Source organism: Acromyrmex echinatior, chromosome 16 (genome assembly GCF_024713525.1).
Source record: "Acromyrmex echinatior isolate Ae372 chromosome 16, ASM2471352v2, whole genome shotgun sequence".
Classification (NCBI taxonomy): domain Eukaryota; kingdom Metazoa; phylum Arthropoda; class Insecta; order Hymenoptera; family Formicidae; genus Acromyrmex; species Acromyrmex echinatior.
In genome coordinates, this window is record NC_141867.1 from 8,946,983 (window position 1) to 8,974,253 (window position 27,271).

The 27,271-nt window shown below is 37.2% G+C and overlaps 3 pseudogenes; 2 read left to right on the forward strand and 1 right to left on the reverse strand.

The window, feature by feature from the left end:
- The first annotated feature begins 1,004 nt into the window (after positions 1–1,004).
- Positions 1,005–3,343, forward strand: LOC147907137 (uncharacterized; annotated as a pseudogene).
- An 11,056-nt stretch (positions 3,344–14,399) lies between these two features.
- On the forward strand, positions 14,400–15,651 carry LOC147907138 (uncharacterized; annotated as a pseudogene).
- An 8,492-nt stretch (positions 15,652–24,143) lies between these two features.
- LOC147907139 (uncharacterized) lies at positions 24,144–27,021 on the reverse strand (annotated as a pseudogene).
- Between the last annotated feature and the right edge of the window lie 250 nt (positions 27,022–27,271).

A 27,271-nucleotide genomic window follows, 5' to 3' on the forward strand; every position in this document is an offset into this window, starting at 1 on the left:
ACATCAGTCAGATGTAAAGAAAACATATACTTAATATTCTTGAGACTTCCACGGGTGCTTTCTATATAATTGTTGTGTGTTTCGCGGGTTTTCTCCGTGTCTAGATCCATTCTTGGAATGCCAACATTTCGTGAGCCTTGCAGTCTACTTCATCAGGGCGAAAAGTAGCCTGATATTGCTCCTCGCCCTGATGAAGTGGACTGCAAGGCTCACGAAACGTTGGCATTCCAAGAATGGATCTAGACACGGAGAAAACCCGCGAAACACAAAACATATACTTGTTTGGTTAACGAAATAATTCATTGTACTTGCGTATTTTTTTGGTAAAACTTTAGTAAATGAGCGACCTTTTACCAATTTCGATAATCTTGACATATATTGTCAAAGTCATGACTCTAAGTAACCTCCTACAGATTTTTTAATCGTCGCTTGTCCTTCTTTAAAAAGCTGTTATCAAATAAAGTTGATAATATATATGTATGTTTAACTTTTCGTTTATTTTCCAAATGGAATAAAGCAGACGAATTCTCTGCTTTTAATCATAAATTTTTTCTTTTAAAATACATATTCCTTGCTTTACAATACCAATTTTGTATCTTAAAGACACAAATATTCTGTTTTCAAAACAAAAATAATATAAGAAAAAAGTTAGAATATGATAAAATAAAAAAAAATAAAATAAATAATTTCAACAAATTATTCAACGAATTTTGCAGAGTATCAATAAGTACGATCATGTATTCATAATTTAGAAAAGTGTTTCGCAGGGGGAGGATGGTCCCTTAAGAAGGAAGTAAATCCTAGAGAGAGAGAGAGAGAGAGAGAGAGAGAGAGAGAGAGAGAGAGAGAGAGAGAGAGAAAGAAAGAGAGAGAGAGAGAGTGTGTGCGCGCGCGCGCGCGCGTGTGTATGTGTCATCTGTATTACACATGATTTTTATATAACAGTTACCTCTTTCTCTATTACTCATTCGAAAATCGTTCTCCAGGATTAAAGAATAAGCATTAATACATGTCTGCGAAATAGAGTCATATTGAGAACAACAAAAAGTTTTGAAATTGAGATTTTCTTTATTATTACTTAGTCCAATATGGCTCCTTCAGAGCTGTTATATCGTAACAACAATTGCTTCATATAAAATACAATGTGAAATAATAGTCTACAGACTAATAGTTTGCACTACGAAGAACTCAGTCAGAAATGATAATGAAATCGACATCAGATCGATATCAATTTGATGCTTTCGACGTCGAATCGATATCTATTCGATCTCGATTAAATTATCATTTCTAACTGGGAAGCAATGTGGATTTCTTAAAATTAAACTTAGACATTCAATTAGAACGTTATTATTATAAAAATATGAAAATTTACATGTATCTACATGTGTGTGAAATATTGATTTAGTAATATGTAATGATGTATCGATGACATGTAAATCTGTAAGTGCTATTTACAATATGAATATTCGTCTTTACGATCCTCTTAAAACTGTACGATGGAAAAAAATTTAAATTTGAATGGTGTTATAATCGATTAAATGTAGAGACAGAGAATTAAGGATGTTTCATACAAATTTTCAAAATGATAATGAAATTGTACAAAATTTACAGATTATTTTAAATTACGTTTAAAAATAATGCAACAAAGGTAACGGTTTACTATCTGGATAATAAGTTTTAATAAATAGTAGTATTTTTTAAATTTTTGTTCTAATAAAAGTACATGGAAATGCATTGTATATTATAGAATATATGATAAATATCTCAATTTTTTAATATAAGTACATTATGTATTCAGGATTATAGAGTTACATTAATTAGTTATGCATGAAAGTTGTCCTAGTTGTCCTAAATAAACAAAATACTTATTTGTTCAATATCTTTGTAAGTAATTAGTAAATCGCAATAGAACTTTACATAAATTATTTTATGTGAATATTTAAAGTATTTATAAGAGAAAAATGTAAATTTTTTTATCATTAAAAAAATTTTAACATTTAACAATGAAAATAATAAGAAATAAAAATTAAAATAAATACAAAAATTTGTTAGTAAACAAGAATATAATCTTATTCACACAACTTTAATATGTACATATTTTATTTGAAATGTAAATATTAAACATATGTCCAAATCCAATTTTCTTTGTAGGGACTGTACATCTAATACATCCTTAAATTATCAACCTAATATCTTTTAGGTATTTGCACTTAAAAAAGAAATAATGTAACAAATAATATGTTCAAAAAGTATTTAAAAAAGTATGTCCCATTATAAATCGTTTCTTTTATCTGAAATATACTTTTCCGTATTGTTTCGAGATAATTTGATGCAACAGTTAAAATGAGACATTTTATGTACATATATGTACAAGGATAATTAGTTTCAATTATGTGAAATAATCACACATTAATTAGTTATGCATGAACTAGTTGTAAATAAACAAAATACTTATTATACTAGCCGCAAGTTATAACACTATAGTTTATAAGTTTATATCGAATTCTACGTTAAAAATATATTTTGCTTACAAGGAAAGGTTCCGAAACCGATTTGATTTTCCACGAGATATGTTGTTAAACACAAAAATCTAAGAGATACGTATTTTTTTATATGTGCGCTAACTCATTAAGAGTTTAAAAGGTGAGATACCCCTTTAAAAAGAACGGTATTTTTCTTTCAAGGCGAATATCGTCGGAAATATGGTATGTGCATTATCTTATATGATTCCTCCAAAAGGATCGGAACAAAGAAAGGTCATTAGAAATCTTCAATGATTGAATGTGAAGAAAGTATCGTTGTGCACATCAAAGTACGATTAAAATTTTTATTTTATTTAAAATATAATGTCATGATATTGACATTTTAGATTGCCGGAGATATATAATATTATTCAGAAACGGATTGAAATGAATTTGACAATTCAGCCATATATTATAATTGTTGTCGGACCTACTTTGATTGAAATATCATCATTTTTTTTATCTCATTAGATAAGATCCTGTACAAAGTATCATCAGCATTTGAAACAATCGATACTTGCAAGATCTTCCATGTGCTAAATGTTGCATATCCTGTGGCAAGTGATCATATATGGCTATTGATTCAGCGTGAGTTATATTACTTTACGACAAAAAATGATAAAAATCAATCATGTATTTTAGAGATAATAAGTGCATTACGAAATATTTGTTAAATAAAGTTTATTAAACAGACTTATAGGAATCTATATTATATATCTATATTATATATTGCAGTAGTATTGGGATTTTTATTGCTGAATAACAAAACAAAATACAGAGCTTGGTTTTCGGCGCGTGCGAACAATAATAAAGAAACAAAAGGTAAGGTTAGTACGAGAAGGGTGCTCACGCCATCTGTCTGGTAACAGATATAATAAAAACAAGAACACGTGATATATATATAGTGGGACTAACGGCATACAATCAACACCCCCTCTTGACGTAGTCTCACTCGATAAAAAGAAGATTACAGCAATGGAGCAGCTTTGCATGGGGTAGAGGCTTCGTTAGCATGTCCGCTGGGTTCTCTGTGCCCGCAATATGTTTAACTTCTACATTGTTGTCTCCAACAGTCTGTCGTAGAAAATTAAAGCGAACATTGACGTGCTTGGTTTTCTTCTTTATTTCCTCGGATTTTGACAGCTTAACAGCCGCTTCATTGTCGCAATAGATTATTATTGGTTTCTCAGAAGACGTTATGAGTTCTTCCAAGAGATCTTTAATCCATATGGCTTGTTTCGATGCTTCATAAGCAGCCTGCAGTTCAGCAACAGTTGTGGAGTCAGCGACAATCGTGCTCTTCCGTGATTCCCAGGATATTGGTCCACCGTTTAATACGAACACATAAGTCCATAAGTACTTTTAGCAGTGTCCGGACATCCTGCATAGTCTGAATCACAATATCCAACAACTTCGTTTTTACCTTCACCAAACTGAATTCCTACTGACATTGTGCCTTTTAAGTAACGGAAAATTCTTTTCACTTCCTTCACGTTATACGGTGTTGGTGCTTCAACAGCGCGAGCAGCATGATTAACCTGAAACGAGATATCTGGTCTCGTATGCGTCGCTGCATATAGTAAACATCCAATAGCCTGTCGATAAGGGAATGGAACTCCAAATGTTTCATCGTCCGTTAGTTGATGTTTCCTAATTTGAACTTCTACCGGAGTATGGGCTTTGTTACAATTTTCCATTCCAAAACGAGCGAGCATATTACGAATATATCCCTGTTGATTTACGCGAATACGTCCTGATCTTCGGTCAACATTTAGTTCCAAACCTAGGAAACAGGTTGGCTCTTCGATCTTTATCTCGAACGCAGCCTTCATGAAATCTAGCAATTCAGTCACAACGTTTTCTGGTTGTCCAGCAACGAGGATGTCGTCTACATATATTGCCAACAACAAACGCCCCTTCTGACCATTTCCATAATATATGCAAGGATCAGCTATAGAACGAATCAAACCGAAGGTTGTGACAAGCTTATTAAATTTCTTGTTCCAATTCCGAGGTGACTGCTTCAGACCATAGAGCGATTTTTTTAATTTCCAAACTTTTCCATCATCAATGTCTACTGCATCAGGAGGTCGCACATAAATTTCTTCCTCGATGTCTCCGTAGAGAAATGCCGACTTGACATCGCATTGCTTGATCACCAGCTTCTCATGAGCTGCAATAGCTAACAAAATTCTAATTGAATCCATACGAACTACAGGTGCGAATGTCTCGGTAAAATCAATCCCGCGTTTTTGACTGTATCCACGGCAAACAATTCTAGCCTTTAGCTTGTTGATTTCACCATTTGGATATCGTTTGATCTTCAATACCCAGCCTGTGTCAATAACATTCCCGATGGTAAGACACATGTCTCAACCACATCATTTTTCGCGAAGGAATCGAGTTCATCTTGCATAGTCATTTGCCATCCGGTGGAGTCCTTACCCTCAAGAGCCTCTCTTGCTGTCTTGGGTTCTTCCATGTTTAACGCCATCAGGACTTCATGCCCTCCTTGTTGCTCTTCGTCAAGAACATCCTCACTGATGATGCTACGACTTCGGAGCTTCATGGTTAAAGGTCCACTGGGTTTGCGTTCATTTGTTGACTTCGGATGAGTAGATACTTTAACGATCTCATCTACAATCTTAGTAGAATCATTTTCTTTGACTTCATAAGTTTCGTCATTGGATAATGATTTTATCTCGTCTTCTACATAGAAAGAATTTTGCTTTCCTTCATTGAATTTTACATCACGTGCGATGCGAACATCTTGAAGATCCTGAAAGTAAACTCGATACAGCTTCGTACTCGGTCCGTAACCTATCAGCTGACCTTTTCGAGCTTTCTTGTCGAACTTATTTCGCTTCGGTTTTGGGATGTGCACAAAAACATCACAACCGAATGCACGCAGATGTTCAATGGACGGCTCCTTCCCATGCCAGAGTTCATACGATGTCTTCTTTAGATCACGAGTGGCGACGAGATTGGACAGATAACAAGCAGTCGAGACACACTCGGCCCACATAAACTTTGGCAAGTTTGCATCTGCAAGTAGAGATCGAGCCTTTTCTGTAAGAGATCGAATGGCACGTTCGGCCATACCGTTCGACTGTGGTGTATACTCAACACTCATCTCATGCTTGATTTTATATTCTTTCAGAAGATCTTGAAATGATGTACCAATGAATTCAGTGCCTTGATCAGTCCGCAAAATTTCAATTGGATGACCCGTCTCTTCCTTGACTTCCTGAATCACTTTCTTGAATTCTTCGACAAGTTCCTTCTTTTTCAGCATGGCAACTTTCTTGTATCCTGAGCTCTCGTCAACAAAAACAGCAAAATATTTGCAACCACCTGCCGATTCAATTGAAACCTTTCCACTAAGGTCGCAGTGAATTTTTGCACCTGGTTTGAAATCCTTATTAACGATTTCCTTGTATGGTCCTTTGGTCATTTTTCCAAAAATACAGGCTTCGCAGAAGAAATCTTCTTTTCCAGTTGCACAATATCCTTTAGATTCTAATAGAGCTTTGACCTTGTTTTTTCCTGCATGTCCAAGTCGACGGTGCCAGGTTTCCCATGATGCGGAGATCTCCTTCTGAGCCGTGCAAACCTTAGCTGGTTTCTCGACTTTGATCAGCATTCGATACGTCGAGTGTCCTTTTTTAATACCACGGACAATCACCTCGCCTTTTGAATTCTTTACAACAACCTCTGACTTACTAAAAAGTGCTTCGTAACCAAGGTCGGTCGTGGCTACAATAGAGAAAAGATTGAATGATCCAAAATCAGGAACTAACCTTACATCCTTGAGACATCTCGGTACCCACTCTTTACCGTTATGGACTGTTACATTTATTTTGCCAATAGCCGTCGCCATTAGAATCCTGCCATCCCCTATTTTCATTTCTTCCGGAGGATTCAATGCCTTTGATTCTACAAACCAATCACTATTACGAGTAATATGGCTGTACGCACCTGAATCACCGATCCACTCATCAATATCTCCTAATTGTTGTTTTGCTGGCATTGCCACACGATTGCTAGACGAACGTCCTTCTGAGCTCGTGTCTTTCTTCTCGGATGGGCAGTCACGAGCAAAATGTCCAAAACCTTTGCAGTTGTGACATTGTAGCTTCTTTCGGTCCTTTTTCCAGCCTGCTTTCTTCTTATCTTTGAAAACTTCTCGGTCTTTCTGATCTTTCTGACCAGATAACGCTACACCATGATTTCCGGATGACGTCACGTTAACGTCACGTTCGACATCTAACAATTTTGCTTGTAATTGTTCCACCGTAATGTCCTTCGTAGGACAAATCCGCCATACTTGCTTGAAGTTATCAAATTTTTGCGGTAGACCACGAACAATTTTTGTAATAATCATTTCCTTTTCGATGTTTAATTTTTGCGCCTTGAGCTTATTTTCAATGAGCATAAGCCCTGAAATATACGACGTCACAGTCATATCGTTTTTCCAGTGATAGTCGTTGTATGCTTCCAATGCAGCTAGCTTCGTCGTGTTTGAAACCTCATCATAATGTCCCACGAGAGTCTTCCACATATCAGCGGATGATTTACAGGCGACCACCAAATTAAAATGTGCATCATCGAGAGATTTACTTAACAAAGACCTCGCCAAGGCGTCCTTCTTTTTCCAATCAGCCAGTGTGGCATCTGTTGGTTGCTCTCTCGATCCATCAGCCACATCAAACACATCGTTTGCTTCGAGATGAGCCTGAATTTCAAAACGCCAACGAACGTAACTGCTTGAGTTCAGTTGCGTAACAGACTTCAAGTTTATTTCCATCCTTGCAGATTCAAGCGATGTTACTTGGACCTCTGTCTTCCTTGCACACACTATCACTCTCCTTTTTTCTATTTATTATTATAGCCGTTCACACTCCTGGGCTCATAACCTATTGGGATTTTTATTGCTGAATAACAAAACAAAATACAGAGCTTGGTTTTCGGCGCGTGCGAACAATAATAAAGAAACAAAAGGTAAGGTTAGTACGAGAAGGATGCTCACGCCATCTGTCTGGTAACAGATATAATAAAAACAAGAACACATGATATATATATAGTGGGACTAACGGCATACAATCAACAAGTAGTCATATAGTAGAATTAACTAATAAGTAATATTTCATATGTATAATTTAGTTTTTGGTGACAATTTGATTTTATAATTATTATTATTATTAACAATATATAATATACCTGCATATATATATATTTTTAATTCTAAATATAAAAATTTATAAGTGTTTTTATGATATTATTAATTACTGATAATATTCTTGAGACTTTCACGGGTGTTTTCTATATAAAGATTATGCGTTTCGCGGGTTTCCTCCGTGTCCAGATCCATTCTTGGAATGCCAACGTTTCGTGAACTTTGCAGTCCACTTCATCAGGGCGAGGAGCAGTCTGATACTGAGCTATTTCTCCGGAACTGTTTCTTCATTCCTTTTTTATATTACGCTACTTGTTGGAGTGATAAGGAGAAAAAAGAGAATTGTGAGGGTGGGGAAGGTGGGGGAATCGGTCAGTCTTCAATAATCGGAAAAATGATTTTCCATATTTTATTTATAGTCATTATTTCTATTTAGATTGTTAGGGTGTTTTTGTATCTCTGTGTCTTCTCTATACTTTCTTGGAAAGTATTATGTAATGTTGGCTATTGTGGTCGTTTTGTCAAACAGTATTTGATGTCCTGTTTCGATGTTGTGTTCTGATAATGCTGATTGCGTATTTTAGCCTGACACGTTGGTGTTCCTTTATCCATAGGTTGATCATTCTCCCAGTTTCTTCAATGTATACTTGCCCGCAGGAACAAGGTATTTTGTATGTTCCTGCGAAGCTGAGTGAAGATCTACGATCTTTAGGATTTCTTAGAATTTGTCCTATCTTTTTGGATGGTTTGAAGATAGTGTTTGCGAATATTGTATTTGTTTAATATCCTGCCAATCCGATCTGTTGTTTCTGTGACATATGGGAGAATGGATCCTTTCGTCTGATTGTATGTCAGAGTTGTCTTGTTTGCATGTTTATTGATTGTTTTGATTATGTCTTTTTTGTCCGTTTTTTCTATAAGACTAATTTTAAATGAGTTCTGTCTATAGATGTTCTTTGTCAGAGATGGTGAAAGCTCTATGTACAAGTGAATTGATTGCAGACTGTTTTTGTGCTGGATGATGCGACTCGACATGTAGGTATCTATCTGTGTGTGTTGGTTTTTTATATACTTGATGGCCTAAGGTACCGTCAGCTTTCTTAGAGACAAGAACATCTAGGAAGGGGAGTTTTCCGTTTTCCTCTATGTCTATAGTGAATATTTGGATGTTAATTGTTGAGGAAAATAAGGAATTTATGAAGTTCGGCTCTGTCGTGTCTCCATATCACGAATGTGTCGTCTACATTCCGCACAACAGAACCAAACTTCTGGTTTTTTGAGAGTTTTCCTGAGAACCTCTTTCTCAAAATGCTCCATGAAGATGTTAGCGATTACAAGAGAAATAGATGAGCTCATTGCCACTCCTGAAGTTCATAAAATTGGTTGTTATAGGAGAAATAAGTAGTTGTTAAGCAGTGCTCTATTAGCAGGATGGGGTCAGAGGAGACTTCATGTGAGGCCTTTATTATGTTTAATGTGTCTTTTATTGGGACTTATATGAAAAGAGATTCTACGTCGATATTCATACGTAGGCTGCTGGAAAAGTTTCTACAATTAAATACTTCCAGTGGTGTCTGCTACTATCATATCTGTAAAATTAGACGTTTTTAACTTATAATTCAGTTGACAGTTTGTACTCAAACCAACTAGTTTTGCATAATTTTAAAAGAAGTTATTTTGTGAGAAAATAGAAATTTCGCGTGAAAATGATTTTCACGGGCAATGATTTTTTACGATTACAAATGTAATCCAACTCCGAAACAATGCATCGATCGACTTCATTTGGGAATGAAGCACCATCCAATAGGACTATTTATAACTGGTTTGCCGAATTCCAGAGTGGACATATTTTTCTTTGTGATGAATTCCGTGAAGGTTGTCCATCCACGTCTATTGTTGCCACTAATGTTGATGCTGTTCGTGAAATGATTGAGCGAGACCGGCATATGACATACCGCGAGATTCAGGCATCCTTAGGCATTGATATGAAAGCAATACATACGATTTCGTATGATCACTTGAGCGTACAGAAACTTTGCAGTTATTGAATCCCACATAATTTGGCCGAAGCTCGAAAACAGATTCGTGTTAAATAGAGCAAAGAAATGTTCAAGAAATTCAACCGAGGTTGGTCAAATTTGGTCTATAACATTGTTACTGGGGACGAAACATGGATCTATTCGTATGAGCCCGAAAGTAAACAACAATCCATTATTTGAATATTTCAAAATGAACCGAAACCAACAAAAGTTGTTCGTTCACGCAGTGCTGCCAAGCAAATGATTGCTTGTTTCTTCAGTTATAATATATCGGACATGTGGCAACCGTGGCTTTAGAGGATCGAAGGACTGTAAATACTGATTGGTATACAACAATTTGTTTGCCAGAAGTCATCAATGAATTGCGTAGAATAAACCGAAATCATTGCATCATCCTTCATCATGACAACGCCAGCTGTTACACAGCACGTCAAACCGTTGATTTTTTAACCAGTAAAAATGTCGAATTGATCCGTATTCACCTGATTTATCACCTAATGACTTCTTTTTGTTGCCAAATTGTCCACAAAAACTTTTGTTTCCCAAACATTAAAAAGAAGATGCGTGGTGAGTGATTTGAGTCACCTGAAGCAGCTGTTGAAACATTTCGTATACTGATTTCTGAGATTACAGCCTCAGAGTGGAAAAAATGCTTCGAAAATTGGTTCGAGCGTATGCAAAAATGTATCGATCTTAAAGGCGAATACTTCGAAAAATAATAAAACCATTTACCGAATTTTACATGTTTTTTTTCATATTGTTTGCAGAAACTTTTCCAGTAGCCTACGTAAACTTGATCTCCAAAAAATGTTCTTGTCCGTTTTGCATTAAATCGTACTTTATTACAAATTTTAAAATTCATTGAAAATTAAAATATATAAAAATATACTCTTCTTTTCGATGTCGACAGAAATTATGTACTCGCACTTTTACTGATATATATAATTTTTTTAAACATTTATCTAGAAGTCACTCAAATAGGATAATATTAGAAACTTGGAAATAAACGACAAATTCAGTAAATATATTTCGCATAAATAATATCCTATATTAAATATCCTATATTTCGCAATATAGGAGATATAAGATATGAAATTCATAATGTGGAAGATAATAATATCGTTGACACTGACAAAGAAGTTGACATCGACAAAGATGAGGAAATTGAGAAGTCAAATTTATATGCAAAATTGTCAGTGAAAGAGTTACTAATTTCTTATGCTATTAATAACAACAACGACGATATCAATATTAAAGTTGAAAATTTGCAGAAAAAGTCTCAAAGCTTTCGATTTTATTTGTAGCGAACTTACTCTCGACCGTCATTGCCTCGTGTATTTTATCAGGAAATGATCGAGTTTTTTAAACTTTTTCTTGATTGTGTACAAATTCTATTGAAAAAATATAAATCTACTGAGTCCAATTCTCAGCTGGATTTGTGGTCTATGTTTGATATATTAAATAATGCATTTATAGTGTTACGTCTTACAGACGCCACGATCTTTTTTTTTTCTCTTCGCCGCGACTATGGTTGGCGTCTACGAGACCCGAGCGGCGCCTTCTGACTGATAGAATTGAGAAGGGGACCGGACAGGCGCCGCTAAAACTCGTAAATGTCAATCAACCTGGAAAGAATAATAACCTTAATGTAGGCTCGAAAAGAGACAAGATTGCAAAGACATTATAAATGTATCAAAGTCACGCAATAGTAAAAATCTAGGCTTTATCATCCGAGACTGACTAACAATATTATCTTGGAAAACAGGCGCCATATCGCACTTAAAAAAAAAAAGAAAAACGTAAACGCATAGAATAACTTCCAACAGGAGCGTTATCTGAAACCAGACTCGCAACTAACAATGATAGCATAATAACCATCTGCTTATCTAGTCACATTTTCCGCGAGAGTAACAGAATTCGTCATCCGTCTCGGAGCAATCTTGGCTTTTTAAAAAAACTATAAACCACTTTCTCTTCTTCTCAAAACTACTCTATGTACTTTAGATCAACTACGATAAAACGTTATAAAAATCGTAAATCTTGCGTGACATTTACAACTAACTTTAGCATCCTAGACAAATGGCTTAACACCTTTTTTTCGGGGTATAAATAGAGGTCCCGCGGAAGCACAGAAAGTCAGTACCAAATTTTGAACCATCCGGTTCACTTCGAAAATCATTATAATCCGCGGTAACCAGTTGCGATTCCGTCCGACTGTGAACTATAATCAAATCCTAACTGAAGTTAACTATACGCCACGGCGACTGCCCTTCAGACGCTCTTCGGTGACGCCGGATCGTTGGCCACTCACCTAGAACCTACTCGATATCTTGGGGACAGCTAAGAAGTAAGTTGTAATTATTTACAGTCCACCCCGCGTTTCCCCGCATGGAAAAACCCAATTATTGTGCATTAATACACATACACGCGTACTCCAATTTTAATTCGTCGGTTCGTAGTGCGAACTATCAAGAAACGTGGACGATTCCCCTATAACCGAAGGAGTAGGCGGAACCGCTCCCTAGGACCACTCACAATCGCGTCGGCAATCAACTGTCGAACAATCCATCGAAATCTCCTACTCACCAACCCAACCATTGGACCTCACCTCTTCTCCTGTTATCGACCTCAATATCCAAGAAATCCTTGGAGGTTCCCCTCCTCCTCTCGAGGAACGATTTCTTCTCCCTCCTCCTCTCGAGCAACGATTTCCTCCTCCTCCTCCTCTCGAGGAATGCTTCCCTCCTTACGAATAACGATTTCCACTCCCTCTTCCTCTTTCGGATCAAATCCCGCCCCTCCTTTCGACTAAATTCCGATCCGATCAACAGGGATAGGATGTTCCAGTTCTATACATCCCCCTCCCACGAAGGGGACAGATTAGTGATCGTGTATATCCCCGGAAATCCCGTACCTTACGCCGTGTTTTTTAAACACCTCATCTCGATGTGCTCCTGCAATACGTTCCTCGCCGCCCGTACTCGCTAACCCTTTCTCATCCACACACACACACACACACACACACACACACACACACACACACACACACACATATACGCATTCACAAGTTATAGATAGTATGTATTTTTTTTGTAAAAACAAGTTATAATTATTTTGTTAATAAATGTAAATTAAGGTATTTCTCTGTTTTTTATTAAAATCACCCCTCGCATTCACTTCCCTCGAATACCTGAGATCGCACGAGGTCCAGTCCCGGGTCAAAGGGATTAAGTTCCTTGACCGAAAAAGTAGGACCGACGTTCGCACTGTCCAGTGGAACAGGTGTCATAGCGTCCCTTCGGACGTGACCCACATTCCGAGACTTAAAAGGTGCGTACGATTCACAGGTGTTCGCCTCCGCGCGTATACCTGTGAGATTGAGTCTGACCGTCCTTCCATATCCTCTCCATTCTCTCTCATTATCTCTTTGACCAAATTATCAAGGGTTTGGACGTAACAATAGATTCCTCTGAATATCAAACTATACTTCATTTTAAAACATTGAATACTTTCATAGAATCTCAGGAAATATGTATTAACGTATCTAATGATTCTAAATCTACAAAAACCGATAGAGAAATTGTTATAACAAATCAAAAGATATATAATAACATTACAATCCGAAGCGCCACTACGGTCTAAGTATTAAGATGTTGAACTAATATATATATTATTCAAACGAATGAATTAATTTCAGAAATAATAATTACGTGTCGATATGGTTGTCGACATTAATGCAATTAATCTGAAATGTAATAATCCCCCCAAAATTCCCCAAATTAATCTTAAAAAACTGTAATAAACTTATTAAAAAAGATATATATAATATCACTTGAAAAAATACTTAAAAGATTTCTAGAGTTGCTGGATGTACATTCTGTCAAAAAAGTACAGGGAATTGGTCAATAAAACACAAAATAGTTATTATTCATTCAAATTTATTGTATCGCCTTCAAAGTAGGCTCCTTTCGAAATAATACATTTATGCCAACGAATAATCCAATCATCAAAACATTTTTTAAACGCATTTTCCGGAATCGACTTCAGTTCTCGCCGCGAATTCTCTTTTATGTCTTCTATCGACTGAAAACGAGTGCCTCGAAATGGTAATTTGAGTTTTGGAAAGAGAAAAAAGTCAGCCGGAGCCATATCTGGTGAATACGGTGGTTGTTCGATGATATTTGTTGAGTTTTTGATCAGAAATTCGTTCACAATGATAGCCTTGTGAGATGGTGCGTTATCATGGTGCAAAATCCATGAGTTTGTTTTCCACAAAATGGTACGAATTGATTCGTGAGACACCGTAAGTTCAGCGGCTATCTCTCTCAAACTGAAATGACGATTTTCAATCACCATTTCCTTCACTTTATCGATGTTAATTTCAGTTGAAGATGTTGATGGCCGACCAGAGCGAGGCAAATCTTTCACCACATCTCGACCGCTTTTCAATGGACTGTACCATTCATATGCACGTGTTTTTGATAAAGTCGATTCACCGTAAGCCTTCTGTAACATCTTCAGCGATTCGGCACACGAAATTCCATTTGCAATACAAAATTTGAGACAAATTGTTTGTTCGATCTTTTCATTCATTGTAAAAATCGCAAAACACACTTGAGATGAACTGATAAAATCGAGCACTATAATCACATTAAATGACAGATGGCACTCCAACTCCGCGTCAGTATAGAGGATAGTTATGCCAACTTAGCGACAAAAAGAATTTTGACAATTCCTTTAAACGGGCTTTTTAAATGATCAATTCCCGGTACTTTTTTGACAGAATGTATATACCGAAATAACGTCTAATATTCAAAGATTTAAATAAGATAAAATAATTACAACTGTACTGTAAAGCAAAGCCTGGTATTCTATTAAACAACAATATGATACTGACGTATTACTCTTGATTCTTTATTTCGATGATTTTGAAATAAATAATTTATTAGGTACTCATCGAGGTTTACATAAACTCGGGGCAGTATATTGTACTATTGATGGTATTGATGAGAAGAACGCAAGTAATCTTAAAAATATATTTTTAGTATAATTACATAATGCAGTTGATTATAATCAAGTTGTGTGGAAATAAAAAGATTTTTTAGAGCTCATTAATCAGATTAATAAACTGCAGACTGATGGTATAACTATAAATATAGGAGGTTTAGCACAAAACATAAAATTTGCTTCACTGCATATTTTTGGAGACAATTTGAGATTTCATGTCATATTTGAACTAAGTACAACTTTCAATTCTAATTAATTCCTGTAAATTTTGTCTTGTAAATACTAAAACTCGTGAAAGATTATTGAGGACGCTTAATTACTTCGGACTGTTGAAAATTATACAACAGATGTTCATTGAACAAAAACATGGTGTTTTAGAGGAATGCATTTTCCATTCAATAACAAATTTTCATCTTATAAAAAATCGTGTTTCCGATGTAATGCATGACTTACTTGAAGGAGTTTGCCGTTATGATTTAGGTCAACTTTTAAATAGATTAATAACTGAAGTTAACTATTTTCTCTTGAAACATTAAATAATAAAATTCGCTTTTTTGATTTTGGAACTAATTATTCAACAAACAAACTGCCTTTAATTAATATTAGGTGTTGGAATTAATTCGTAGCGTTTTACAAGTGATGGGAAGTACTTTCATTAATGTATTTTTTAATGCTCATGTGAAATAAATAACATTCTTTCATTAAAAAACGCTACGAATTAATTCCAACACCTAATATAAATTCTAAAAAGTATATTATTTATTCAGCATCCTAAATGATGGGTTTCGTACAATATTTGGGTTTAATAATTAGTGATCTTGTTCCGAAAAAAAATGAAACTTGGCAATTATATATAATTTTTTAAAAAATGATATCTATTACAATGGCACAAGAAATAATAACATGATAACATTACTTTATTGAAAAAACTAATTGGTATATATCATAAATTATATATGAATTTATTTAATGATACGTTGAAACTAAAACATCATCTTTTACGAGGGCAAATCAATTTTTAGAAAAACGTAGTAAAACACATTTTTTTTGACCGATTCATTTTTATTTCTCAACATAGTCTCCTTTCAGCTCAATACAGTTGATCCAACGATTCTTCAACTTTTTCAAGCCGTCCGAATAATATGATTTGTTTGATGATTTCCCAATCCTTCAAAATAAGCCTTTGTTTCGGCGATGAGCTGCTCTCTGGTGAATCTTTTTCCTCCGAATTATTTCTTCAGGTTTGGAAACAGGAAATAGTCGCAGAAGGCTAAATCTGGATGGGAAAGCAATTCGTAGCGGAATTCGTTGAATTTGGCCATCCGTGCCGGGCAAGTGTGAATCCGTGCATTGTTTTGATGAAAGAGCACTTTCTTCTTCGCCAAATGGGGACGTTTTTCTATAAAATGTTGTTGAAACGGTCGAATAAGGCTGCGTAAGTAATCGTCATTGATCGCCATTTGCGTCGATGGAAGATAATCGATATGAATTATACCGCGTGCATTCCAAAAAACTGTGGCCATCACCTTTCCAGCCGACTTCACGATCTTCGCCTTTTTCGGAGCTGGTTCACTCGGTGAAGTTCATTGTTTTGACTGTTCCTTCGTTTCGGGTGTGAAGTAATGGATCCATGTTTCGTCCACAGTAATGAATCGACGCAGAAATTCATATGGATTACATTGAAACATCTCCAAATATTGTTTTGAAATCGTCACACAGTCGCGCTTATGGTCCATAGTGAGCAAACGCGGCACCCCATCTTGCCGATAGCTTTTTCATACCCAATTGTTCGTGTAAAATTGAAATCACTGTGATATGCCTGTGACCTCAACAAACTTGCGCACTTTCACTCGTCAGTCAAAACAATATCATGGACTTTATCGATGATTTCTGACGTAGCAGCCTCAATTGGACGTCCCGAGGTGCATCACATGTGAATGTACGACCAGGTTTAAATTCATTCACCCAATTGTATACAATCGCAAATGCTGGTGCAGATGTGTTATGAACATTATCCAATTCAGTTTTGATTTCTTTCGGCGTTAAATCTTTCATATGTGGATATTTGATCACTGTACAAAACTCGTTTTATTCCATTTACAAAAAATACAAAGATTGTTCGCTTTAATCATCTACAGAAATGAAACCAGCGATGAATTCCGTTCAAAATTTGACAGTAATCAGCTGAAAGATGCTACTTGTCAAAAAGTAATGTGACATTGTAGGGAACTACATTCTCAATATTTCACTAGCGCAGCGAGTGTAGAAAACCTAGGGATTTTGTAGGTTGCGAGTTGCCTACAAGCAGCGTCAGAGAAAAAGATAAGATTAGATAGATTATGGCGCTCGTCCTGTACGGTCATATTCATTGAGCTCGAGTAATAAAGATTTATAGTTACCAGTTACAAGAAAGTGTCAATCATTACTTCTTATATCACATCACACGACAAGCATGAGCTTGTCTTGAGAATTTGACTCATCAATCGAGTCACATATTCCCACATTGGTGACCCCGACGTGATCGAGAGGAAGAAGCGATTGATCGATAACCGTCGTTTGAGCAACATCGAAACGAACTGGTTTCGAACCGAGCAGCAGTGCACATCGCCGACGTCGTAGCCGACAAAGAGGCTCATCGCCGACGCCGTGGCTGGTCGCAAGGCCCCATCGCTGAGGGGCCGGCGGAAAGTCTCGCCGTCGGAAGCACCGCAGGGACATATCCAACGACAGGCGCGCAGCGTGCCGCCTCCGTGAGAACCGGACGTGAGAACGGGCCAGCCCAGGAGCCGGCGTTCAGGACGCCGTCGCCGCCATTGTGACCTGTGAAGAACGACATCGTCGCAATTGTGACCTGTGAAGGACGACATCGCCGCCATTATATCCAGCGAGCGCGTCATCGCCGCCATTGTAGTCGGGCAAGTTGCGTGCGCAGTGCGTTAGTTTTTAGCGCGCGTAACCCGGCACAACAGAAAAATAGACCCTCCGCGTTTTCTCCGCGAGGTTAACGCGTGAACATTAATTAATGATTTCACCATTTTTGATAGATTAGTATTAAGCGATCGACGTTTTACATAACGTGCGCGTAAGCGGTTGGTATTTAAGGCCGTCATGAAATACGGATTGTTCGCGAGCTTCGATACGGTAGTCATGCCTCCTCCTACCTATGAGGAATTGCAAGCGCTGGTGGCGCACCTGCAAGCGGCGCCTCAGCAGAGCAATGTCGTGCGCGTGGATTCATATAGGGTTCCAAAAATTCCGCCGTTCTTAATCAAAGATCCGGTGATATAGTTCATTCAAGTCGAAGCCACATTCGAAACCGCACGAATCACAGAGCAAAAGACTAGAGCGCATTACGTGATTATGTCTTTGGACCCAGAAGCCATCGCGTGCTGCAGAGATCTCATCGCGGAGCCCGATGTGAACGAACCATACACCAAATTAAAGCAGCGTATTATTGAAAATTTTTCAGCGTCAGCAGAAAGTCAACTGCGACAACTAATAAAAGGCCAAGTGCTCACGTCAGGGAAACCGTCGCAGATCCTCAGTCGACTTCGTAACTTGAACTCTGACAAACGATGTGACGACGCCGTAATAAAAATTGTGTTCTTTGAACACTTATCATCGCACATTAGAAGCATTCTTGTGACTACCGAAAGCACGGATCTAGACAAGTTAGCCAAAATGGCGGATAAAATAGTTGAGACCGTGGGTGATTATGCGCAGTGTGCCGCCGCATCATCGTCAGAGTCTAAGCCGTCCGACTTAGAAACTAAGATCTGGCCGTCAATATGGCCACCCTCGCGGCTGAGGTCAAGCGGTACAGCAGATCTCAGACGAGAGACAAGGCAAATAATAATCGTAAGCGTTCCAAAAGCAGAAGCTCTCGTGTCTGCTGGCCGCACTTTCGGGGCCGAGTTTGTAAGGGAACCGACAAATCCTCGTGTGATTGGCCGAAACCCAAGGCTTTAACAGACGGAGAGGCGGGGGAATAGAATCGTCTGCCACCGAGGAGACAGGTATGGCGGGCGTCTATTCTTCTGTCCGTCTCCACATCCGCGATCGAGTTACCAGAGAGTTATTCCTTGTAGATACGGGAGCGGAAATTTCGCTGCTTCCCAGCACTTACGCGAAGAACAAAATTCCGACCAGTTTTAAACTTTACGCGGCAAACAATACGCGTATATATACGTATGGGGAGTCGTTCCGAACGCTACATTTAGGGATACGCCCGATCACATGGAATTTCTGCGTAGCATCAGTTCCGTACCCGATTATTGGGGCCGACCTGATTGCACATTACGGTCTCCTTCCGGACCTTAAAGGTCGTAGACTCATCGATTCACAAAATAATGTGTGCGTGTTGGGCATTGTCAAATCGGTGCCACAGCTTGCCATTAGCACGGTCAAACCCAGTACGAAATTCGCGAGCATCTTATCTGAATTTCCGAAAGTCATCGGTTTAGAACAAGCAACTCCGAATTGCAGTAGCGATATTCGTCATCATATCATTACCACGGGCCCGCCGGTATTTGCCGTCCGCCCAGTAGTCCATGGGCAAGTCCCATTCACATGGTACCAAAAAAAGACGAATCAGGATCGGCGACGATTACCGTTGTCTTAACACAATTACCGTGCTGGATAAATTTCCCGTACCGCATTTGCACGATTGCTCTTCCAACATGCGTGGAAAAGTCATTTTCTCTAAGCTAGATTTGCATCAGGCATACAATCAAATTCCAGTGGCGCCGGAAGATATTCCGAAAACGGCTGTTGTCACGCCCTTCGGGCTGTTCGAATATAAATTCATGACATACGGTCTTAGAAATGCGAGTCAAACATTTCAGCGTCAAATCTTCCGCGCTCTAGGCGACCTGGAATTTGTGTTTGCATTCATCGACGACATACTCATAGCGTCGACGTCTCTTGAAGAGCACGAAGCTCACTTACGCATAGTGTTACAGCGATTAGAAAAGTTTTATTTATGACTCAATGTAGATAAATGCGAGTTCGGCAAGCAAGAATTAGAATTCCTCGGCTTTACGATTAACAACGAAGGGTGTAAACCAACACTCGATAAGATTCAAGCTATTCGCGAGTTTCCAAGGCCTAACACTATAGTCGAATTGCGTCGTTTTCTTGGGCTTGTCAACTTTTATCGTAAATTACTGCATAATGCAGCTATCGTTCAGGCACCATTAAATGAGTACCTTCGCGATTTATGCAAAAACGACAAACAGCTAATCATATGGACGCCGATGGTTGAAGAAGCGTTTAATAAGTGCAAGGAGAGTGGCCAACGCGACTATACTTTCTTACCTCTCCGACGCAGCCGAAACGCGCCTCGTTTGTGACGCGTCAGATTTCGTCATCGGGGCCGCCCTCGAACAACGTTTAGACGACTCGTGGAAACCGCTCGCATTCTTTTCGCGCAAATTAAATTCGGCGCAACAGAACTACAGCGTGTACGATCGGGAACTTACGGCGATCGCCGAAGCAATCAAATATTTTCGTTATTTCCTCGAAGGGCGAAATTTCAAGATTGTGACCGATCACAAGCCTCTCATCTACGCGTTCATGCAACGTTCCGAAAAGGCATCACCTCGGCAACAGAGACATCTTTCGTTCATCTCGCAGTTCACTACGTGTATCGAATACCTATTGGGCAAAGATAATATTGTGGCGGATTCTCTTTCCCGCATCGAAGCCATTCGTTTACCTGCCGAGATCGAACTTAATGAGCTTGCACAACAAGAACAAGACGAGGAGCTACGGTCCATTCGCGAATCTCCTGAATTTCCGCTTTCTATGAAGCGAATTCAATGGGGGCCGACGCATACTACACTTTACTGCGAAATGACCGGCGAGGCAATCCGTTCCTATATACCGGCATCTTTACGAGATCGCGTTTTTCACTTGTTCCATGACGCGGCTCATCCGGGTCCTAAAGTCACTGGGTCATCGGGTAATCCGTCAACGGTATGTGTGGCCTAACATGCATCGTGATATTGCAAAGTGGTGTAAGAATTGTCTTGACTGTCAGCAGTCAAAAATAACCCGACACGTTCAATTACATCCTGAAAAATTTGTCGCACCCGACGGGCGTTTCGAGCACGTTCATATGGATCTAATAGGTCCCTTGCCTGAATCGGACAGGTACATATATTGTGCGACGATGATTGATAGATTTTCGCGTTGGCCAGTAGCAATACCTCTGAAAGACATTGAAGCCATTACAGTGGCACGCGCGTTTTACGACAACTGGGTAGCAAATTTTGGAGCACTCAAAACGATAACTACTGATCAAGATAGCCAGTTTCGAAGCGCAACTTTTTACTGCACTTGTTCAGCTGATCGGTTGTCAACGAATTCGTATCACGGCGTATCACCCCGCCTCGAACGGTATGATCGAGCAGTGGCATAGAAGCTTAAAATCTGCGATTATGTGTCATGCTAATGAAGGTTGGTCACGAGTACTTTCGACTGTATTATTAGGTCTGCGTACTCATGTCCGCCTTGACACCGGCGCATCGCCTGCGGAATTTGTTTATGGAACGACGCTGCGCGTCCCCGGAGAATTTATACTGCCGGACGACTTCACTCCTAATCCGCAAATTGAGGAGTTCCGCGAGCATATGCGCAAAGTTAAGCCAATCTCGATAGAGCATAAGCACAAGAAACGCGCATTCGTATTTAAAGATTTATATTCATATTCCCATATTTTTCTACGGGTGGGCGGTACCAAGAGAGCGTTAGAGCGTCCCTACACCGGCCCTCGCAAGGTTATAAATCGTGTTTCAGATCAAGTATTCGACATTGATGTTTAACAGGCACAGGGATACACAGCGCAGTGTATCGGTCGAAAATTTAAAACCAGCGTATAGCATACGCGATGACTTATGTAGTACAACCCCAGAAGCAGAGCAATCAACCAAGTCGTTCAGCAATGAGCAACCAGCTTTAAAAACGTATGCGCGTCCAAAGAAAAAAGTCACCTTCGCCATATAATTATAATAAATCCTCCCAACGATAAAATGTAATTAGTTTAAGACAGACACCAAAGACATGCAATGATATGTTTTATATGATACATTTTATATGTTTTATATGGTAGACTCAAGTGTCGGCATCATAAATATACCTGTCACTACAGCAATATTTTATTAACCTAATAATAAGCATAGGGTTTAGATTCGTTGTCACTTGGAAGGGAATATGTAGGGAACTACGTTCTCAATATCTCATTAGTGCAGCGAGTGTAGAAAACCTAGAGATTTTGTAGGTTGCGAGTTGCCTACAAACAGCGTCAGAGAAAAAGATAAGATTAGATAGATTATGGCCTCATCCTGTACGGTCATATTCATTTGAACTCGAGTAATAAAGATTTATAGTTACCAGTTACAAGAAAGTATCGATCATTACCTCTTATATCACATCACACGACAAGCGTGGGCTTGTCTTGAGAATTTGACTCATCAATCGAGTCACTTATTCCCACAACATGACACTGCGAGTGTCCTCTGACAAGTTTTCTAAGAACTTATTAACTTGCCCTCGTACTTCATTATCCGCGATTGATGGAATAGACAGGGCTTCTTGTACAAATGTCATCCATACGATTCGAAGCAAAACATAAGGAATTAAAACAAATTGCAAAAACAGTTTCAAGAAGAAACCCTGCGTTTACATTAACTTTGAAACATCAGTTGCAATTAAATTATCGATTTATTTTAAATAAAGGATTTAAAAAATGTGTAGAATGAGGTGCAATATTATATGAAAGCTTGACAGACATTGAGTTCTATATTGATTTTAGAAGTATTTTACCCTCTGTTTCTTTTGATAATTATAAATGCATTTCTTGGATTAAAATAAACGGAACATTTTTTAAACCAGACATGTTCTTTTCGTTAATAACAGTGATTGTAAGTTTGCTAAAATAAAATATATGTTTAAAAGCGATTTAAATGAAATACTGTTTATATATAAGCAACTAAAAGTAGTACACAACTGTGCGAGAGCGCACCGCGCGGAAAGATTCGAGTGAAAGAACGGCACAAGGTTGATGTGATGCACGACAGTAAAGAGAACTCCGTTTCTTTTAATTTAACAAAAGAATTTTCTTTAATATAATCAGTTACAGAGTCAAAAAATATAATTAATTAAATATTAGATTAACAAAATATCAAATGTAGTCACCCTTTCCAAAATTGTATTTGGAATTGTGATGATGGAAAATCTTGGCGATTTTCTCGGAAAGATTCGTTTTATCGCGATTTCACTAAGCGGTTAGCACGGCGATTTTACGAAGCGGTATAGTAGCGAGACTATGATTCTAAGAACTCGAAGAACTTTTAGAAGTAACAACTCTAAGAAGTCTAAGAACTCTAAGCGGTATAAATGGTATAAGCGGTGTAGACTATCTAAGCAATCTGCCCAATCTGCCCTGAGGACCGGCGAGATCGAAGCATTTATTTCTTTCGGTCCGAGCTTTCTTCTTGGGAAAATCCAATTAAATTTTGCCACAATCGTAATTATCACGTGGCATTGGTTGTACAAAATTGATTGGCGCTTTCGATTCTTTTCTAGCGACGTTCAACATAACAGTCATGCGCGACAGAAAATCCGTACGCGGGATTGGTGACAGCGCGTGACGTATTCGTCGGAGCGCGGCGCTCGCGTGCGCGAATTGAATTGTTCTAGAACTTTCGATGGTCCGTTGCCGGTGCCTGTTTGCGTGTACCGAATTGTTTTGAAAAGACTAAAGAACAATGAATCTCTGACTTTGATGAGGCTTAAAGTCAGGCTCGAGATGAAATCACGAGCTCGCCTTGTGCGTGCGTTCAATAACAATTACTGTCGGTCGACCGAAGGAATTCTTACCCTTTTTTTTTCGAATTACCGATCTCAAACAACAACTAAATACTCATTTTTATGCATATGAAATAATAGAATTGCAGTCTTTTTTATATTTTATCTTTTTTTATCTTTTTTATATTCAGGGTTTTATATTTCAGTCAAAACATTATATGAGCCCTGTAATATACATCTTTCCGTTGATTGTAAAACAAACTACATTCCAGTTGTACCTTAAGCTTAACAATTATATATTTTATGTTTAAAACTTTATTCTAAATTTGTATTTATAATTTAAGTATTATGTAACATATGAGATATGATAAGTGCCTCGTTATTTCTTTTATTTTGAACAAATACTTCGTAATAATAATCTAAAAGTGTTTCATCCTGTTGATTAAAAACTAGTTTTAGATAAGAATTATAAAATTAAAAGCTGACATTAAAATTCTACATTGTGTTAAGGGGGGAAACCACAGTAGAGCACGAAAAAGTAAGTATATTTTCGGGAATTTTTTTTGGCTCAATGAAATAATCAATCAAAAATTTGTAAAATAAGCATTATAATATTATGAATGAAGTACAAATAAGAATTTTTTCATACATTTTTTATACAAAATGGCGGCTGTGCCGCACTTGTCCGATGGCGCCTATTTTTGAAGGAGGGACCATGGGCGGACATCTAGAGTCCTTAATTTTTGAACTGGAACAAAAAATGACAGTTTTTTAGGTTCTATATATCAATAGCTATGGAAGTACGTAGGATTTTTTCGATATATTAATTTTTCGCAAAATGGTGCACGTTTTAAGGAAAACTTGCAAATTTAACAAAAAAAAACGCCATAAAATTGTTGATAAAAAAAAAACCATGTAATATAAAAAAAAACCCTACGCACTTACATAGAGAAAGCTATTCTGAATATACTGTCAAAATTTGAAACCGATCGGTAAAGATTTATTCGAGTTATGTGTCCGCCCAGTTTAAAAAAAGTGGTTTCGAAAAAAACGCGTTTAAAGTTTTAAGTACTGTAAAATCATATAATATTTTTATATATCTCTAATCTGCGATGTATGCCTGCGCCATACAATTGGCTTTCTTCATCTATCTCCTGCTCTTGTTTGGCCTTTTGAATTGTTTTCAGATCGATGCGGGCCTGTTTTGCGCCCTCACTCAAAGATCGTTCCGCTTTCTGTATGCGTTTCTCATCCAAGTCCATGCATAGTTCGTGACTTTTTGGGCCAATTTTCATGCCCATGACCTGGATTATATGTAAAATTGATATTAATCCGTCATTAAAAACACACGAAGCGATGTTCGTAGCAATGTCGATGATTATTTTGCCGGAATTCATAGTTTTCGGAGCCCACACTGTCGAGTTGAAGCTCTCATTGCTGTTTTGAGTGAAACCCCCGATGCAACGAGTGAGAAGATCATCCGTAGTGAGTTGTAAATTGGCTTAATTGCTTCATAAACTATATCAGACATTGGTGATTTGTGCGTATAGGTAGCCAAAGTGTTAAAAGATTTCGCCCTTTGCCACGAGCACCATGAATTTTCTCCAGTCGAGCAATCGTCGTGTTGGGGATGGTTATCCGTAGATATTTTGTGAAGTAATGTGGCCCATATAGCTGTCTTCATTTTTTCGACTGATTCGCAATTTCTACGAATAGCTAATCCGAAGTATATTGACAGTTCGTCGATCAGTTTGCCTGTCAATTTCCCTTTTCCTCCCAAGCCTTTTGTGCGTTTCTTCAAATTACGGAGGTGGGTGCCCATGCGTTTTTGTACGTGATCTACGCATTCCTTTTTAGTTATCGTCATGTTTTCGTACGATTTAGCATCTGTGACACCTTTGAAGGTTTTCGAATCTCCATCGCCTACATAACTTACATACTGCACATCATGCAATGCTTCAGAATGGAAAATTTGGGTATTCCGAAATTTTTGCGGCACTCCATCTTTTGGTATGTTATTCTTAAGACCCTAAAGCACCTTATAAGCGAAAAAAAATTTTTTCGATTTTTTCAAACTTTTACTGTGGTTTTCCCCCTTAATGGCAATACATTTAGCATGCATGATCAATAAATAAATATACACAATGTATCAGAATTTAATTTCGTCCTTTGTAAAGATGTTTTTGTAATTAATAATTATATATTTAATAATTATATGTAATAATTATATATTTAATTTATAGCTTTATAACATATTATTATAATTAAAAATAAAGGTTATTTTTAGACTTATTTATGATTTATGATTTTTAAATTAAAATATACTATACACACATATTTATTGTTTCATAGTGTGGCATTCGCAAAATTACAGGAAAATAGACTTGGTCTCTATCTCTTATTTATTTTTATCAATATTACATTTTTTGTTACATTGATTATTAACTTACATAAGATATTGGTAAAAATAGATAAGTGATAAAAAAACGTAAAAAACAATTGTGGTTATAATTTCAAAATTATGAAAAAAAGAGCATAAAGAACCACAGCACAAGTTATAGTTTGTGATATTTAATTATTCTTGCATTACAAATTGATTAATTACAATAAAAACATTAAACGTTTCGGTCATAATCTGGTCATCTTCAGTAAATTAATAATATTCTTAAGACGCAGAGTTACATCAAGTTGGAATAAAATTCAACCGTCGTGTGTTATAATTGTAAAAAACGTGTTTACGTCTATGCGACGCTGCTTCGTATAATAATGTTAGAATGTCAGAAGTCATATCATGAAAAGTGTAGAACGAGAGTTTCCAGATTCTAATTTAAAATAATTTAGTCTATCATTAATATCATTTAAACGGAGTATAAAACAATAGAATCGTTACCTGTTTTACAGCAAAAATATATCGATGAATCTCAAGTATAACCATTGCACAGATAGAAATTTGTTATTATGTGTTGTTATTGGTCCTATCATATATTTTATCGCTATTTATATCCATGAGTCAAACAGTTTGGAAAGTTCTAAAATTATTTATTAAATGCGAGAGAGATCTTTCTTTAGTCAGAAATGAAATATTCCAAATTCTTAGTCAATTAACAATTGTGATACTGAATCGGTTGAAAATAAAATTATGAAGGTGTAAGAGAGGTTAAACGATTCATCTCAGAGAATCCAGATATTCTAATCACGAAAGCGGACAAAGGAAACACCACGGTAATTATGAATCGGGAAAATTATCAGGAGAAGATGTACGAGATTCTTAATAATCAGACTACATACAAGTTAATAAAGAAAGATCCTATTAATAAAATAACTTTAGAGATTAGTAACTTATTAAAAAATTGAAAAAATAAGGAGTACATTGACCCAAGCGTATACAAAAAATTATATATCTGATGGTGAACTTCCGAGATCTTATGGACTGCCAAAAATTCATAAAGAAGGTCATCCACTAAGATTAATTGTTAGTTGCATTAACAGTGCTTTTTATCCACTGGCGACCTTCTTAAAAGAAATTATAGATAACAGTAATAATAATAATTTTAGTTACGTAAAAAATAGTCATGATTTAGTTGACAAGCTTAATGGAAAGGTAATCGAAAGAAATTTTAGTATTATATCATTTGACGTAGTCTCCATGTGCACTAACATTCCGACGGATTTAGTGTTAAAAAGCATCGAACGTAGATGGAACTGGATTGAAAATAAGA